The 18,131-nt window shown below is 49.5% G+C and overlaps 2 pseudogenes; both read left to right on the top strand.

The window, feature by feature from the left end:
- The first annotated feature begins 4,014 nt into the window (after positions 1-4,014).
- On the top strand, positions 4,015-4,143 carry LOC114585998 (U2 spliceosomal RNA; annotated as a pseudogene).
- Positions 4,144-4,459: 316 nt separating this feature from the next.
- Positions 4,460-4,574, top strand: LOC114586001 (U2 spliceosomal RNA; annotated as a pseudogene).
- The last annotated feature ends 13,557 nt before the right edge of the window (positions 4,575-18,131 follow it).

Genomic DNA, 18,131 nt, shown 5'->3' on the forward strand with positions numbered 1-18,131 from the left:
GGCCTTTCTTTATTTTGTGGCCTTTGGCTCCTGTAAGTTGGAGGATGGAAACAGGGCTGGGTCCTCTGAATAATCTGCATTCATTTATATAGCAAGGTTTACAATTCTGCTTAGTAAACAAATAAATCCCGTAGCAGTTTACATAAGACAGTATAAAATGTTCATTCCAAAACAGTAATAAAAATGGATCTTTAAAAAATTGACATATTAAAATGATCAAAATAAACCAAGTTTTTCTTGAAATTTTGTTTGTTTGTTTAGACAAGCCTACAGTAGTTATGTAGACTGTTGACATGTTTTAATCTGTTTCTTTTAAAGCTTGCTGCCAATTTTAATTATTTAAAAAATGTTTTCGATATCTGCTTTTGCTGATTGTTCTATTCTTTTTGTAAACTGCCTTGAGGTTAGTTTGAGTACATAGTTATTCCACCAACTCTCCATGCTGTCCTCACAACAGCCCTGTGAGGTAGGTCGGGATGAGATATAATGACTGGCCCAAGGTCACCTGATGGGCTTTGTGGATTTGAAACCTGCTCTCCTCCAGCCACGACACCAGGCTGGTGCAGTAAGCAGCAAAATGAAGCCGCCTCCCCAATTTCAAGAGGCAGGGAGTTCCAGAGTTCAGGCGCTGCCTTTTAGGCCTGATTCCCCACAAGCGTGGAAGAAACATTATGTATAAATGGAGCAGTTCTGCAGTGCTTGGAACATGTGGTTTTCTCCACCAGCACCTTTTTAAAGAGGGTCCTTGTTGGAGCATGAGGGGGTGGGGAAATCAGCTGACACAGATCTTGACTTGAAGGTGGTGTGTGTGTGTGTGTGTGTGTGTGTGTGTGTGTGTGTGTGTGGAGTTCAGACTGATTCAGGATCCACCCCTCCCTCCTTCCTTCCCTCCTGAGCATTTTATATCTTCCTTCCGGAGCTGGAGACAGGTAATCGCTTTTAAGAGGGTCAAAGGTGCCTTGAGAGACGCCTCCTTTTCCTCTGATGGGCGAACTCATTCCTTTTATCCTGCTCCCATTAAATGCACACAAATATTTGTGTGTGTGTGTGTGTGTGTGTGTGTGTTTTGAGGCGCTGGAAGGCGGGGACAACCGACCCACCTCTATACAACTGTCATACCTGTTTCCCGGAGACAAAAGCAAAGGAGAATTTGTGCATAGATGGCAAGAAATCAGCCTCTCACTCGCATATCCAACCATGATGTTGCCTGATGAAAGCCACTGGCAGAGACAGAGAGGAAAAATTTGTAACACCCCATGCAATGAACTAGTGGAACTCATCGCTGCAACGTGGTGGTGACGGCCCTTGGCTTAGATGGTTGCATTTTAAAAGCTTCTCCAAGGAGCTCAGGATGACACACGTAGTTCTCAATCGCCACAACAATCCTGTGAAGTACATTAGACTGAAATGCAGTGGCTATGGCCCAAGGTCATCCAGTGAGCTTCATGGCTGAGTGGGGATTTGAACCCTGGTTTTCCAGGTCCTAAAGTGTACCAAAGTGTACCAAAGGGATGCAGGTGGCGCTGTGGGTTAAACCACAGAGCCTAGGACTTGCCGATCAAAAGGTCAGCGGTTCGAATCCCCGTGATGGGGTGAGCTCCTGTTGCTCGGTCCCAGCTCCTGCCAACCTAGCAGTTCGAAAGCACGTCAAAGTGCAAGTAGATAAATAGGTACCGCTCCAGTGGGAAGGTAAACGGCGTTTCCGTGCGCTGCTCTGGTTCGCCAGAAGCGGCTTAGTCATGCTGGCCACGTGACCCGGAAGCTGTACGCCGGCTCCCTCGGCCAATAAAGCGAGATGAGCGCCGCAACCCCAGAGTCGGCCACGACTGGACCTAACAGTCAGGGGTCCCTTTACCTTTCCCAGGTCCTAGTCCGACACTCTAACCACTGAAACACCACTGGCTTTTTAAATGCATTAGACGCAATCATGGTTGGCAGATATACTGAGACCATGATACCGAAATGGAGCCCCCATGTGCAAAGAAAGTGTACCTTTGAGGATTAGATGCGAAGGTCAGCCAACAGACCTCGCCACACTTCACATTCGAGTCAGCATGGTGTAGTGGTTAGAGTGTCAGCCTAGGACCTGGGAGAGGACAGGATTCAAATGCCCACCCGGCCTTTACAAAACTCGCTGGGTGAACTCGGGCTGGTCGCTGCCTCTCTCAGGCTGACCTACCTCGCAGGGTGGTTGTGGAGGTGGGGGAGAACCAAGTACATGCCACTTTGAGCTCCGTGGAGAATACGGTAGGGGATAAAGGCAATTGAACGAATATCTAAAATATATACGCAGAGCCCTGCCACTGAACCAGGCCAAAGGGAGGATGAGGATGATAATTTATTGAATTTATATACCGCCCTATACCTGCAGGTCTCACAGAATAATCAGGGCGGTTCACAGAACACCCGTATATCTTTGGATATACAAATTTAATAAACAATAAAATCATCATCATCATCATCATCCAGCCTCCTGTTCTCACAGGGGTTTCCCAGATGCCAGACTGGGCTGCCTGTCTGCCATGCTCGTCAGCAAAGGGTGTCGAAGGAAGAGCGAAGGCAGAAAGACATGTGAGGAGCCTTCTGGATCAGGCCCAAGGGGGCCCATCTAGTCCAGCCCCCTGTTCTCACAGTGGCCAACCAGGTGCCCCCAGGGAGAAGCCCCCAGGAGCAACTGGAGGCGTTTTCTCTCCCGTCCTCATTAGTGGTGTTTTAAATATTTCATGAGCAGCCCCTCCCTTTCTCCTTTTGACACAAACACCAAACTGAAGGGGGGGGGAGGAGAAAGAGGTTTTTTGTTTTTTTAAGAACATCCATCCTCCAGGGTTGATTTAGTTGCTCGTTTTGTGCTTCTTTAAACCCATCACCTCGCCTCCCTCCGCTTGTGTTGACATCGCAGCCTGAGGATGTGTCACTCTCTTGAGGTTTTAAGGCTGCTTCCCCACTGATCTGAACTGAAGCCGCACCCCCAGCCCCCCAGCCTGCAATGCTCTGCTTGTGTTCTCCATCCATTCCCCCTCTCTCTGACCCTCTTCATCACTCTTAAATCAAGCTTGGCGCTGCTAGAAGGGTCCTCTTGAAGGAAAACCGCGGCTTCCCAGTTCGATCCTGGCCACATTGGCGAGCACTTCTCTCCTCTGGGCAGCTCTCAGGCTCCCCAAAAAAACCTTTCGATTTCAATTTATTAGATTTATATGCTGTCTTCATTACAAGACCTCATGGCGGATCACAAGATAAAAATGCAAGCCAAAAGCACAAATAGTTAAAGCAGAAACAACCAAATCATAAGCTCTCCCTCCCAGAAACACATTTAAAAGGCTGGAGAATGTGAACAGGCCTTCCCCTCACCTGGCTGCTGGATCAGGCCAAAGGATCACTGTTTTCACAGTGGCCAAATACCCCAAAGAACCTAGGAATCCAGATAGACTATGTCTGGACCTGGAGGTTTGAATCCTATAATTAAGCCATCCAGTCTGGCTGAATGGTTCCCAGTAAGTTTCCCCTTTACAGTGGTACCTCGGGTTAAGAACTTACCTTCCGGAGGTCTGTTCTTAACCTGAAACTATTCTTAACCTGAAGGACCACTTTAGCTAATGGGACCTCCTGCTGCCGCCGTGCGATTTCTGTTCTCATCCTGAAGCAAAGTTCTTAACCCGAGGTACTATTTCTGGGTTAGTGGAGTCTGTAACCTGAAGCGTATGTAACCAGAAGTGTCTGTAACCCGAGGTACCACTGTATTTCCCTCTTAAAATAATAACAACACAACACAGTCTTCTTTAAAAGCTTTACTCACATTCGGTTCACAGCAGTAATTCGGAAGGCAGGCTTTATCTTGCTGTTACCATGAAAAGAAGTCTGAACTACATCTCAGGCTTTCTGCTTGCGGGCTCCATCCTATGTGAAGGCTGAGCCATGCGCTGGCTAAGAGCCAGGGGAGCAAGAGTCCAAGAGAGAAATGGTTGCATCATCATCATCATCATCATCATCATCATCATCATCATCATCATTTATATAATCGCTTCTCGACCTTTTAGCTAAGATCAAGTGTAGTATCTGTTCTTATCAGTTTAATATCTGATATGTCCTTTATTTGAGGACTATATATTAAATAGGGACGCGGGTGGCGCTGTGGGTAAAACCTCAGCGCCTAGGACTTGCCGGTCGAAAGGTCGGCGGTTCGAATCCCCGCAGTGGGGTGCGCTCCCGTCGTTCGGTCCCAGCGCCTGCCAACCTAGCAGTTTGAAAGCACCCCCGGGTGCAAGTAGATAAATAGGGACTGCTTACCAGCGGGAAGGTAAACGGCGTTCCGTGTGCTGCGCTGGCTCGCCAGATGCAGCTTGTCACGCTGGCTACGTGACCCGGAAGTGTCTCTGGACAGCGCTGGCTCCCGGCCTATAGAGTGAGATGAGCGCACAACCCTAGAGTCTGGCAAGACTGGCCCGTACGGGCAGGGGTACCTTTACCTTTTATATATTAAATGGATTTTTGGAACTGGGAGTTGGAACAGGGGTTTGCTCCATCCACTCCATACATCGACCTGGTATTGCAGTACCTCCAGGAACAGTTCACCCAAAAAATAAGAATAAAATAAGAATAATTATTTACCTATACCCTGCCCATCTGGCTGGGTTTCCCCAGCCATTCTGGGCGGCTCCCAACAGAATATTAAAAACACGATAAAACATCGAACATTAAAAACTTCCCTAAAGAGGGTTGCCTTCCCTCTGCATGGCCAGCCCTTTTATCTGGTCAGCTAGGGCCATGTGTACCCATCTACCTGGTCACATGCAAGGGAAGGAAGCCCTGGAGCAGGTGTGACAGGAAGTCCTCCCTGTCTGGAGCCACATTCCCCTGTGTGTGTGGGATGCGAAACACAAGAGCAGTCAAGTACAACATTCCTAGAGTGAACATGTTTACACATGGGGAGGAATGTTTGTCCAGCCGGCAGGTAAACTTCCTGTTTCCTTCTGGGCTGGGACAGACTTCCTCTGCATGTGACTAGAGGTGGGCGGGGCCTCACCTGTGCAGGTAACGACAAAAGCACAGGGCAGGGCAGCCATCTCTCCCTCTTTGACTACATGCATCGAAGAAGCAACATCTGCTTAGCCAAAGATGCTCTCTTGGAGGACAAAGGGACTGTCTCCTCATGAGATAGTTTCCAGGTGTATATTACTTTTCTAAGCTAAGTCTGCCTTCTGGGATCCGATTGTGAACAGAATGTGAGTGAGTAAACTCTTTTTATACTTTTATAGAAGACTGTGTCGTGTCTTATCTTTTATGAGGGACTAAGGGGAAAATACCAGAACAGTTATTATAGAGGCTTTAGCGAGCCTGAGTAAACGCATCCGCTGTGAGTTTAAAAAGGGGAATGTTACTCTGCTAAATTGTGAACTTGTTTACACAAGTTGGAAAGGCTATAATCAAACAATATATCCTCTCCTGCATCCCTGAACATTCCCACAGTGTGTCCACTCTAGGCAACAGGAAAATGTGGTACTTGACTGCTCTAGTAATAATACATTCCACGCTCCCCTCCTGCAATTGCCAGCAACTGGCGTCCAGAGGTCTTGCTGTCTCCAACAGAGGAGGTGGAGCAATCACCATCCTGGTTGGCAGCCCCTGATAGCTTTCTCCTCCACGAATTTGCCTAATGCTCTTTTTAAGCCTGAGAGGCCTTGATGGCTACCCATTTGGATGGCTTTCGAAGAGGAGGAGACGCATTCATGGGGGAGGAGGGCTATGTCTCCATAGTTGGAGGCATCAATCTGTACGCCAGTTGCTGGAAACAGCAGGACGGGAGAGTTCCTCTTGTGATTGCCTCCTGCTTGTGGGCTCGCCATTGGGGTTGGCCAATGTGAGAGCCGGATCCTGGACTAGGTGGGCCTTTCTGATCCCGCAGGGCTCATTCTGATGTTCCGAAAGCCGTCCAAGCTGGCAGCCATCGCTAGACCTTGTGGGCAAATCATGCTCTGCTTTCCAATCTGGCTTTTCCTCTCTTTCCCCTCCCTTCTCTGCTCCTCTGCTGCCAGCAATGGGGGCCATTACAATTGCAAATCCAGAGTCCGAGGATCTGCCTGAAGCCTGAAGCCTCTTCTCTCAGCTCCACTTTGCTGTTTCTCCATCTGTCTCCCGTCACACCAATGTTTTCCTTCCAGATTTCTGGGTATTTTTAGCACCGCTGCAGGACCCCTGTGGGACTCCACTGCTGCAGTAGCCGCCCCACAGGTGTGGGGCAGTGGCAGAAGGGGGAGGCTGGAGCAGCATCTCTGGCTGGAAAACCAGACCTTGGGGGGACAAATGGTTATGCCCCCATTAGAACAGGGATGAGGAATTTCCCTTCCAAGCGACTTCCTGGGGGCCGTGTGCCAGGGGTGGGCGGGGCAGAGGCAAAAGTTGGCAGAACAGCAAATGCATATTTGAACTCTGAACGGTGTGCTGGTTTTTAGCTCTCATCCAGGCAAGGCAAGAGACATTGTCAGAGTTCAAGGCCAGTGAGGGCTGTAGCTTGGAAAAAGTAAGACATCTTGGGAGCCTAGAGAAAGAGGGTGTGGCCAGGGAGGAGGTGTGGCCTGGAGGGAGAGGGTGTGGCCTGGAGGGAGAGGGTGTAGCCAGGGAGGAGGCGTGGCCTGTAGGGAGAGGGTGTGGCTAGGGAGGAGGTGTGGCCTGGAGGGAGAGGGTGTGGCCTGGAGGAGAGGATGGGGCCTGGATGGAGAGGGTGTGACCTGAGGAGAGGGTGTGGCCTGGAGGGAGAGGGTGTAGCCAGGGAGGAGGCGTGGCCTGTAGGGAGAGGGCGTGGCTAGGGAGGAGGTGTGGCCTGGAGGAGAGGATGGGGCCTGGATGGAGAAGGTGTGACCTGAGGAGAGGGTGTAGCCAGGGAGGAGGTGTGGCCTGTAGGGAGAGGGTGTGGCTAGGGAGGAGGTGTGGCCTGGATGGAGAGGGTGTGGCCTGAGGAGAGGGTGTGGCCTGGAAGGCGAAGGTGTGGCGAGGGAGGAGGTGTGACCTGGAGGGAGAGGGTGTGGCCAGGGAGGAGATGTGGACTGGGGAGAGTTCCAAGGGCCAGATAGAAATGTCTAGAGGGCCACCATGGCCTGAGATTGACAATGACCTCATCCAAAAACCAGCTTTCCCCAACTCAGTGCCCTCCAGCTCTTGTCAGGTTCCAGCTCCCACCATCCTTGACCACGGCACATTGCCTAAGACTGTTCCCCCAGTTGAGGAAGCCTGCCCCCCCCCACACAATAGCAGTTGCCTTAGACTAAAATCGGACTAGAGAGCCACCCAGCACAGGCAGGCAGCCACCTGTCTCAGATTCCTGCTTTCCACAGCTATGCTGCTTCACCCGCCTCCTAAACCTGAGGTTGGGTTGGAGGTCTTCTGTATGCTGAGTGTGTCCTCGGCGCCTGAGAGCCCCATTCAGCCGCCTTCCTGGCTCTGAGAATGCCTCCGCCTGTCTTCCTTTCTCAAAAGAGGCCACTTCTTCTTCTCTGGACCTCCTCTGCGCCTTCGCTGGATCTTTTCATTTCAGAGGACGCAACGGGACCTGTGTGAAATATTAATGGATTGGTGCGCTGCCATTATAAATTCATGTATCCCCTCACTTTCCCTAGAGGGATAGTATCCTAGCAATTATATATATGTATCCCTCATCTTTGCAGGTATGGAATTGGGCAAACAGGTTTTTTTCTCACCAGCTTGGCAAAGCCTCTTGGCATCCGTGCCAGCTTCTGAGAATCTGTGCTTAAAAGGGGAGGGAGGGTGAACTCTCTCTCTCTCTCTCTCTCTCTCTCTCTCTCTCTCTCTCTCTCACACACACACACACACACACACACAAAAGCTTGAATCCTTTCCATCTCCCTGAAATGGTGCCAGGCTCGACTGCTTTAGAAAATAAGGAAGAAGGGAAGAGCAGAGAATCAGGAATGTAGGAAGATGTCTTGTACCAAGCCAGGCCATTGCTCCATCTAGCCCAGCGCTGTCTACACTGCCTGGCAGCTGCTCACCTGGGTTTCAGGCGCGCGTGGGGGGGGGGGGGTGTCCTCTCCTGGCAATACCTGGAGATGCCTTCGGGAATTAACCCAGGCCCTTCCACTTGCATAGTGGGCGCTGTGCCACAGAGCTGGGGCCTGAACCTAAAGACACGCTAAGATTCTAGTCCTCATGATTCTGAAGACACTGTTGAAACAGAAGCTCGGGAAACCTGCTTTATACAGAGTCAGTCTGTTGGTCCCTCTAGCGCAGTGTTGTCTACACTGACTGGCAGCAGTGGCTCTCCAGGATTTCAAACTGGGGTTTCTCCCAGTCCCACGTGGAGGTGCCACTGGGGATTGGACCAGGGACCTTCTGCATGCCAAGCAGGTGCTCTATACTGCTTTGCCCAAGTCTCAGCATCCAAAGCAAGAATCACAGGCGACGTGAGGAAGCCGGTGTGTCTGGATGGGGGAAATTGCTTCCAATATATTTGCCTTTCCTCCCTGGCGCTTTGTCTTGTCTGCGCTCGTTACAGGCCTTATGAGGGGTCGTTTGTAACCCTCACATTTTTATCTCCAGAAGCACATTTGTCTGTAGATTGGAAAAGCCGGCCGTTTGTTTCAAGGGAAGCATTTCTCTCCCCCCCCCCCCGGCCCCCGGCCCCCCCTTTGACGGCAATTTATTATGTCCATAAAGCATTTTCCTGTCGTTTCCGATCTCCCCCTCCGCCCAACGTCAGGCGGGAGTGATGATTTGAAGCCTCCAAGATCTGAAACTCACGCGACGTGTTTATCTACACCCCCTTCCACCCATGCAAAAAAAGGGAGAAGACGACGACGACGACACACGGTTTAATTTTATAGACACACCGCTAATCCCCTGGAAATGCAGCATGCTTTTGTGGCAGCGAGATCTGTGCCTGTGTGTTTGTCCTCTTTTTGATTTCTTAAAATTTAAAAAGGAAAAGAAAGGGGGGGGAGAAGGAGGAGAAGCGCCATAGATTGCATCTCATTGGCGGGATGAATAATACATTTAAAAAATTTCGCAAACTGTGTTTGATCCCCAGCATGCCTCTACCGGTGGCGCGAGGCCTCTCGCTCCCTTCTCCTGCGCGGAGCTGTCAGACGGTTCCCTTGGAAAAGGCTCTGATTGATTAGCTGCCTCTCCTTTTCATATACAGCTCGGAAATTTCACCAAGGGAGCCGTTCACACATGAGAACATAAGAAGAGCTTGCTGGATCAGGCCTATGGGCCTTCTAGTCCAGCATCCTGTTCTCACAGGAGCTGACCAGACCTGAGAGCAACAGTGGCTCTCCTCTCCTGTGGCTTCCAGTGACTGGTCTTCAGAAGCATCACTGCCTCTGACCGGGGAGGCAGAACACAAACCATTGCTTCTAGTAGCCAATAGCCTTCTCCTCCATAAGAAAAGATTACTGGATCAGGACTATGGCCGTTCTAGTCCAGCACCATGTTCCCACAGGGGCTGGCCAGATGTCCGTGGGAGACCAGGAGGCAGGATGTGAGCACATGATCACTCTCCCTTCCTGTCGTTTCCAGCAATTTTCATTCAGAAGCCTAACTGCCTCCAGTGTGGCAAAAGAGCACAGTCACCAGCTCTACCTGGTACGCAGGCTGAGACCCTACCTGCCCGCAGACTGTCTTGCCAGAGTGGTGCAGGCTCTGGTTATCTCCCACTTGGACTACTGCAATGCGCTCTACGTGGGGCTACCTTTGAAGGTGACCCGGAAACTACAACTAATCCAGAATGCGGCGGCTAGACTGGTGACTGGGAGCGGCCGGCAAGACCACATAACACCGGTCTTGAAAGACCTACACTGGCTCCCAGTACGTTTCCAAGCACAATTCAAAGTGTTGGTGCTGACCTTTAAAGCCCTAAACGGCCTCGGCCCAGTATATCTGAAGGAGCATCTCCACCCCCATCGTTCCGCCCGGACACTGAGGTCCAGCGCCGAGGGCCTTCTGGCAGTTCCCTCGCTGCGAGAAGCCAAGTAACAGGGAACCAGGCAGAGGGCCTTCTTGGTAGTGGCACCTGCCCTATGGAACACCCTCCCATCAGATGTCAAGGAAATAAACAACTACCTGACATTTAGAAGATATCTGAAGGCAGCCCTGTTTAGGGAGGTTTTTAATGTGTGACATTTTGATGTATTTTTAATCTTTTTTGGAAGCCGCCCAGAGTGGCTGGGGAAACCCAGCCAGATGGGCGGGGTATAAATAATAAATTATTATTATTATTATTATTATTATTATTATTATTATTATTATTATCATTATTGCTAGCCCCCTCCTCCATGATTTTGTCCAAGCCATCCATAGCTCAGCTGGTTAGAGCGTGGTGCTGATCACGCCTCGGTTGCAGGTTCGATCCCTGTAAGGGATGGCTGCATATTCCAGCATCGCAGAGGGTTGGATCAGCTCTACAAGGCGGCAACAACAACAACAACAACAACAACAACAACAATAATAATAATAATTTATTATTTATACCCCGCCCATCTGGCTGGGCTTCCCCAGCCACTCTGGGCGGCTTCCAACAAAGTATTAAAATACAGTGGTCTGTTAAACATTAAAAACTTCCCTAAACAGGGCTGCCTTCAGATGTCTTTTAAAAATAAGATCGCTGTTTATTTCCTTGACATCTGAATGGAGGGTGTTCCACAGGGCGGGTGCCACTACTGAGAAGGCCCTCTGCCTGGTTCCCTGTAACTTGGCTTCTTGCAGCGAGGGAACCGCCAGAAGGCCCTCGGAGCTGGACCTCAGTGTCCGGGCAGAATGATGGAGGTGGAGATGCTCCTACGATATGAAGTCAGTGGTCATCATTGCCTCCTGTGGGAGTGAGTTCCACAGGTTAACTGTGTGCCGTATCCAACGAATCTGAATGTTGAAAGGCGGCTATTGATGGCTGCTGGCCCAGGTGACTCTGCCCTGCCTCCGTTTCCATGATGGGCAACTGGTTGGCTGCTGCCGGAGCAGATGGGACATTGGCCTGATCAAGGAGGCTCTTTTTATCTTCTTATGGTGGACTAAATGGGACCCCTTTGTCGTCTTACGTTCTCACAGTTTGTCTGAAGTTGGGTCCTTTGCTGCAGCCGCTGCTTTGCCCCGAAGCGTTTTCCAAGTGCCAGTCCCTCGCCTCTGCGCACGCCCTCCCTGCCCCCCGGCTCATTTCATTACGGCTCGGCATCTGTGAACATCACGCTCCGTGTCACCAGCATTAAACATAATGAGCCCTCTTGAAGGCTGCTCGGATTTTCTTCCATCTCTCCAGAAAGGCCACCCATGTCAAATGGGATGATGGGCCCACTTGTCAGACGCGAGACCTCCGGCCTTGATTAAAGTCCCCGAGAGCCACGAAAGCGTCTCCCGCACCTTTTGCAGACCCTTCTCGTTCCGTCGAGAATGATATCTCCATTCGGAATAAGATCTTCATTTCGCCACCTGATTCCACGTCTCTCTCCGTGCCCCCTCTAATCTTGCTTTTCAAAAATTCAAATCCAGAGCTCTTGATCTGAGGTTGACCCCTGTGGGCTTTGTCAATTCCTCAATAAGCCTGGGTCCATTTAAAAATATATATATATTTAATTTGATTGCAAAAAGGGACTCTGAACCCTAAATTCATGGCCTCTCAGTCAAAATATAGGGTGTCTTTCTCCCCCAGATAGAATAAAATTGGGCAATTGTTCCCTACCTTCAGGTGGGGTTCAGGTGGAGACATACAATAGAAGCCCACCTGCTTACTCAGGTGAGCACTTGTTTTGCTCCAGTTACCTTCTCAGGACAACCAAGTTTGGAAGTGCACCGGCGGCATCAAACACCTTCCTCAGGATGGGCAAACCCTGTACATTCCGGGTTTTTTAAAATTCCTTCCTCAGCTTTAAGAACATAAGGACACTATAAGAAGAGCATGCAGGATCAGGCCACAGGGGTCCAGACTCCTGTTCTCGCAGTGGCCAACCAGATTCCCCAAAGGGAAACCTGCAAGCAGGATTCGAACGCAAGACCCCTCTCCCCTCCTGTGGTTTCCAGCAACTGGTGTTCAGAAGCATTGCTGTCTCTGACCATGGTTGCAGAGCACAGCCAGCATGCCTAGTAGCCATGGGTAGGCAAACTAAGGCCCGGGGGCCGGATCTGGCCCAATCGCCTTCTAAATCTGGCCCGCAGATGGTCCAGGAATCAGGAATCAGTTTTTACATGAGTAGAATGTGTGCTTTTATTTAAAACGCATCTCTGGGTTATTTGTGGGGCATGGGAATTCGTTCTCCCCCCAAAAAATATATATATCCGCCCCCCCTAAGGTCTGAGGGACAGGGGACTGGCCCCCTGCTGAAAAAGTTTGCTGACCCCTGCTAGTACCCATCGACAGCCCTCTCCTTCTTAAATTTGTGCAGTCCTCTTTTGGATTTGATATCCCGCCTTTCACTCCCCTTCAGGAGTCTCAAAGCGGCTAACATTCTCCTTTCCCTTCCTGCCCCACAACAAACACTCTGTGAGGTGAGTGGGGCTGAGAGACTTCAGAGAAGTGTGACTGGCCCAAGGTCACCCAGCAGCTGCATGTGGAGGAGCGGGGAGGCGAACCCGGTTCCCCAGATTACGAGACTACCGCTCTTGACCACTACACCACACTGGCTCTTTTAAAGCCATCCCAGTTGCTGTCCATCACTATGTGCTTCATGAAACATGTTCACCATGTTCTTCATCAGTTTGTGAATTACTGTTTTCTAAATCTCATGGGGGGGGGGACTGTCAACAATTTAGGGAAGATTTCCCCTAATAGCTTTTGTATGCAATTTTGCATGAAATATGTGCATATATTAGGCAAGTGAGTTCCCCTAATGCATTTCTGTATGTTACTTTCACCCATATATGCATTTTAATGCATACCTACTTTCCCCTGACGCAGGCACTGTGGGATAAATCAGCCCCATATAATGAAAATGCTTAAATTCTAATTAATGCATGAAGGGGTTAAGACCATAGAGTAAACTGTCCTGCCAGGCTTAGCTAGGTCACACCCCCTCACCTTGGGAGGAAGGGCTACCAAACTCTTCATTCTCCTATTTCCTACCTTCATTCCACCATGTGAATGTAAGGATGTCTTAGCTAGAGGCTCCAAGCTTACACTGTATGACTTTAGCAAGCCATCTTTATGTTTCTATACAAATAGTTTAGACACTCTTACCGTTTTTGAAACTAAACTATACTGCCTGTGTTTTTCCCCTGCTGTATGGAAAGGCACATGAATATGACCTTTGAAGAGTTTGTAAGTAAACCATTGTTAACAAAAGTGTAGTCTCTTTCTATGTTAAGAGGGAGTGGGAAACTTTGGAATTGGAACGTAGAATTGGAAATTTTAAAGGTCTAACTGCCTACATTTCTATGGCTTACTTTGCTGCATGTTTTTGTGATTTTAAATCTCTGCTGGGGCTCTCCCACCAAAGTGTACTTCCCTCAAACTTGGATCTAGGAATCCAGGGACTTCTCTTTCTATTCTTCACTCAGGAGCTGTAAGGAAAAGAAGAATAATATTGGCAGATATAAAACCAGTTTTAGACTGGGAGAGCTGGGCTGTAGTCAACCTTCCTTGCAAGATTAAATAGTGTGCTAGAGAGGGGGGAAAGACAAATGAAGAGAGGGAGAGAGATACTGTTTTTGTTTGTTGCTATGGTATGTCTTCTGCGTATTTATATGCCTTGTGATCCTTGGGTGAAGGGCAGTATAGAAATGTAATTGACAACAGCAACAATTTACAAAAACCAACAGGCTGCAGGTGCAAATTCCGGGGGCAGGCATGAGAAAGTCAACTCAGAGTCTTGCTAGGCTCTCTCGCCCTTGAACTGTGTGTTTTATTTCCCCGCTATTATGCTTTTAAACCTTCATTTCCCCACTATTCTCAGATTCCTCGGGCAACCCAAAGCAGCTTGCAGGTGTGACGGGAAGCGGAACGGTCATTGCAGAAAAGCGACGCTGCCGCTCAAGCCGTGATCTTAACGGAAGGTTGTGCTTGTGTCCCTGTCTTTTTCCCGGAGCTTGTGGGACTCTCTTTGCCTTTGCTGGATGCGCCGCTGCCGTCGCGCCATAACTCTTTGGTGTCTTAAACGGCTGCTGGATTTAAGGCCTTTCATTACTCACCGGGGATAAGCCCCATCTGAGCTCGCCTGTGGATGCGGGATATTTATGCCTCTCTCCTGACTCGCTCCCATAAAAAAGCAAGCGGTACTCTGTAGCAAATAAAGCAGCCATTTCTCTCTTCTCTCCACCCCCCCCCCCAAACGCACATCACCCAGCTCTCGCCTCGAGGATCCTGCGCCAATTTCAGGAGGTCAAGGAGGGCGCCATTATGCACTTAAAGGGTCCCCAGAGCGTGCTGCGGCTGACGATCGAGGCTGCTGGGGGGGCCAGATTCAACGCCAACCCTGCGGGCGAGTGGACTGGGGTGGGCTTGCCTCACCGGGGGTAGGGGGGCTTTGCGGTGTTGAAGCTAAGTGGAGCACTGGCACACCGCCACCCCAGTGTGGCAGAATAACCCCCGGGGCCCACCAACGTTATTCACATCAACTGAGGGGCTCTCCCATGCCCAGGTGGAGAACAGCTTGCATCCTGGCACAGGAAATAATTTATTTATTCACTGCATTTATATCCCATCTTTTCCTCCAAGGAGGTCAAGTTGGCATGCATGGCTCTCGCGTTCCTTTTTAATCATTGGCTCCCAGTACGTTTCCAGGCACAATGCAAAGTGTTGGTGCTGACCTTTAAAGCCCTATACGGCCTCGGTCCTGTATACCTGAAGGAGCGTCTCCACCCCAATCATCCATCCTGGACACTGAGGTCGAGCTCTGAGGGCCTGCTGGTGGTTCCCTCCCTGCAAGAAGCCAAGTTACAGTGAACCAGGCAGAGGGTCTTCTCGGTAGTGGCGCCCGCCCTGTGGAACACCCTCCCATCAGATGTCAAGGAAATAAACAACTATCTGACTTTTAGAAGACATCTGAGGGCAGCCCTGTTTAGGGAAGTTTTAAATGTATGGTGTTTTATTCTGTTTTTAATCTGTTGGCAGCCACCCAGAGTGGCTGGGGAAACACAGCCAGATGGGTGGGATATAAATTGCTGTTGTTGTTGATCCTACACAACAACCCTGCAAAGTAGGTTGAGCTGAGAGGTCACACCCAGTGAGTTTCATGGTTGAGTTGGGAGATTTGAATCCTGGTCTCCTGGGTCCTAGTCTTCATTTAATCTTCACAACAATCTTGCAAGGTAGGGTGAGCTGAGAGAGGCAGTGACTGTGGCCCAAGGTCACACCCAGTGAGCTTCGTGGCTGAGCTGGGGGATTCGAACCTTGGTCTTGGCACTTTATCTGCTACATCCCGGTCCTGCTCACTCACAGGGGCAGAAGATCCTAATGCCTCTCTTTCTTTCCTCTCTTGTTCCTGATGTAGTTCTTCCCTCTCCCCTTCTTCCCTGGTGGAGAGGAGGGTGCCATCTTGGGGTCCTCCTCAGGTGCCCTAATGTCTTGGACCAGCCCCAGCCACAACCACAGCACCACAGCTAGAGCCCCTGTGTCACTGCTATTCCAAAGCGTGCCCCCCACTTCAGTAGCTTATATAGAATTCATTAAAACGAGACAGGCTTACAATCCAAAAGATGCAGCATGTGAGGAAAGAGGAACAGGGAGGGAAGAGGAAAAAAGCAAACCCAGACACCAGTTCTTAAATAGTAATTCTTATACCAACCAGTTGGATACAACACAAGCCCTTCCTTGTGTGAAAATGCTCTCACCACGTAAAGAAACACGGCGGCTTTGCTTTTAGTCCTCCCTTTCTGTATCCGTGCCAGAGACAACATTTTATTTATATCATTGCAAACCACCCTGGGCAATTTTGGGGGGGAGTTGCAGGGCAGTGCAGAATTGCTTTAAACGGAATAAATCTGCTCCGTCCTGAATCTCCCCTCAGCTGATTTCACCAGTCTGACCCTGAGAGAACTTAGGAGTTACGAGACTCAGCCGTCTCCTGGCCTCCAGGCTCCCCCTCCAATGCCAGGCGAAAATGCCCCCTGCAAGATCCCACGCTTGCCTTGATCTCGGCCAACGCAGCCTCAAGACGCTACTGAAAATGCAGCCCCCACACACATGCACACACACACACCCGCCAACGCCGTCAGGTGATGGAGCGTTTATGAGAGCGGTGCTTGTCGGGGAGACCTCTAAAAGCTGGATTTATTGAGAAGTGCTTTTTTTTCCCCTTCCAAAGGAGGAAAAAAAAAAACCAACCCCAAAGCATCAAACCTTGAAGCTCTTGGAGCTGTAATTAAAAGTGTTAGAGGGAAGGTAAGGAGCAATGTCTCTGGCCTGCCAACTGGTTAATTTATGTACTTAAACCTGTGCTTGGCTTGTGCCAAAATGTGCTCTTTCTGGCTGCTGGGTCTATATATTTCCTGAAACGCTGTAGCACAGCAGCTCTCCCTCCTCTCTCCCTCTCTCTGAGCATGTGCATGCGCATGAGTCTCCACCACTGAGATCTTCCAATGGGGTCCTTCTTTAGTGCCCACCCCCGTGAGGTCCGGTCTGCCATTGCTAGGGACCAAGGATGTTGAAGACTTTCAACAAAAACAGGAGCAGAAATCGCCGGTGTGCGCTTATTCGTACCCTCTCCTGAAAAGAAAGCAGTCCACCAAATTGCTGTTCTTTGGAGGTTTCTCAACAGAGGTTGGGCGGCCATCTGTCAAGAGATCCTTGGGCTGTGATTCCTGCATTTCAGAAGGCTGGACTAGATAACCATTGGAGTCCCTTCCAACTATGATTCTGTCGTTGCATACGGTGGGAATGTTCAGGGATGCAGGAGAGGATATATTGTCTGATAAAAACCCTTTCCAACTTGTGTTAACAAGTTCACAATTTAGCAGAGTAGCATTCCCCTTTTTAAAATTGCAGCGGATGCGTTTGCTCAGGCTCGCTAAAGCCGCTATAATAACTGTTCTGGTATTTTCCCCTTATTCCCTCATAAAAGATAAGACACAACGCAGTCTTCTACAAAAGTAAAAAGAGTTTACTCACATATCATTCTGTTCACAATAGGATCGCAGAAGGCAGACTTAGCTTAGAAAAGTAACATATACCTGGAAACTATCTCATAAGGAGACAGTCCCTCTGTCCTCTCTTGGCTGGAGGCCAAGAGAGCATCTTTGGCTAAGCAGATGTTGCTTCGTTGATGCATGTAGTCAAAGAGGGAGAGATGGCTGCCCTGCCCTATGCTTTTGTTGTTACCTGCACAGGTGAGGCCACGCCCACCTCTAGTCACATGCAGAGGAAGTCTGTCCCAGCCCAGAAGGAAATAGGAAGTTTACCTGCTGGCTGGACAAACATTCCTCCCCATGTGAAAACATGTTCACTCTAGAAATATTGTACTTGACTGCTCTTGTGTTTCACATCCCACATATACGGCAGATTGTTTGATTGTTTATGTGTGCAATGACCAGCAAAACAGGGTTACGAAACTAATCCAAAAAGAAACACCCCCCAAAAACCAAGACACAGAAGAAAACAATGGCATGGCCCTCCTTCCTTATATCAAGGGCACTACAGATAAAATTAGCAAAATCCTCCATAAACACAATATCAAAACAGCCTTTTGCACCAACCAAAAAATAGCCAATATCCTCAGAAACCCCAAGGATAAAATCCAGTTGGAAAACCAAGGGGTCTATGAAATACCCTGCAAAGTCTGCCCAGCCACGTACATTGGACAAACAAACAGACGAATAAATGCACGTATCGCAGAACACAAGAATGCCGTCAAAAAAGAAGAAAAAACTTCCTCTCTTTTCCAACACATGAAAGAAACAGGACACGAAATTAATTTTGCAGATTCCAAATTGCTCTTTAACATGGAACATCACCACAAGAGAATAATCATGGAAGCCATCGAGATAGAGAAACACCCTCACAACATGAACAAGCGTGACGACACATCCCGCTTGCCAGACATCTGGAAATTAGCCCTCCCCACAAAAACTGACACCAGATCCAGAGGCACACAGAACGCCATCACCAATCAACCACACCAGACCCAAACCCAAACCCTCTCCACAGATAAATTACAGACACCATCCAGTAGCCAAACCATGGTGGCACCTCCGGATGCTGCACCCCC

This window comes from Podarcis muralis, chromosome 15 (genome assembly GCF_964188315.1).
Source record: "Podarcis muralis chromosome 15, rPodMur119.hap1.1, whole genome shotgun sequence".
Classification (NCBI taxonomy): Eukaryota; Metazoa; Chordata; class Lepidosauria; order Squamata; family Lacertidae; genus Podarcis; species Podarcis muralis.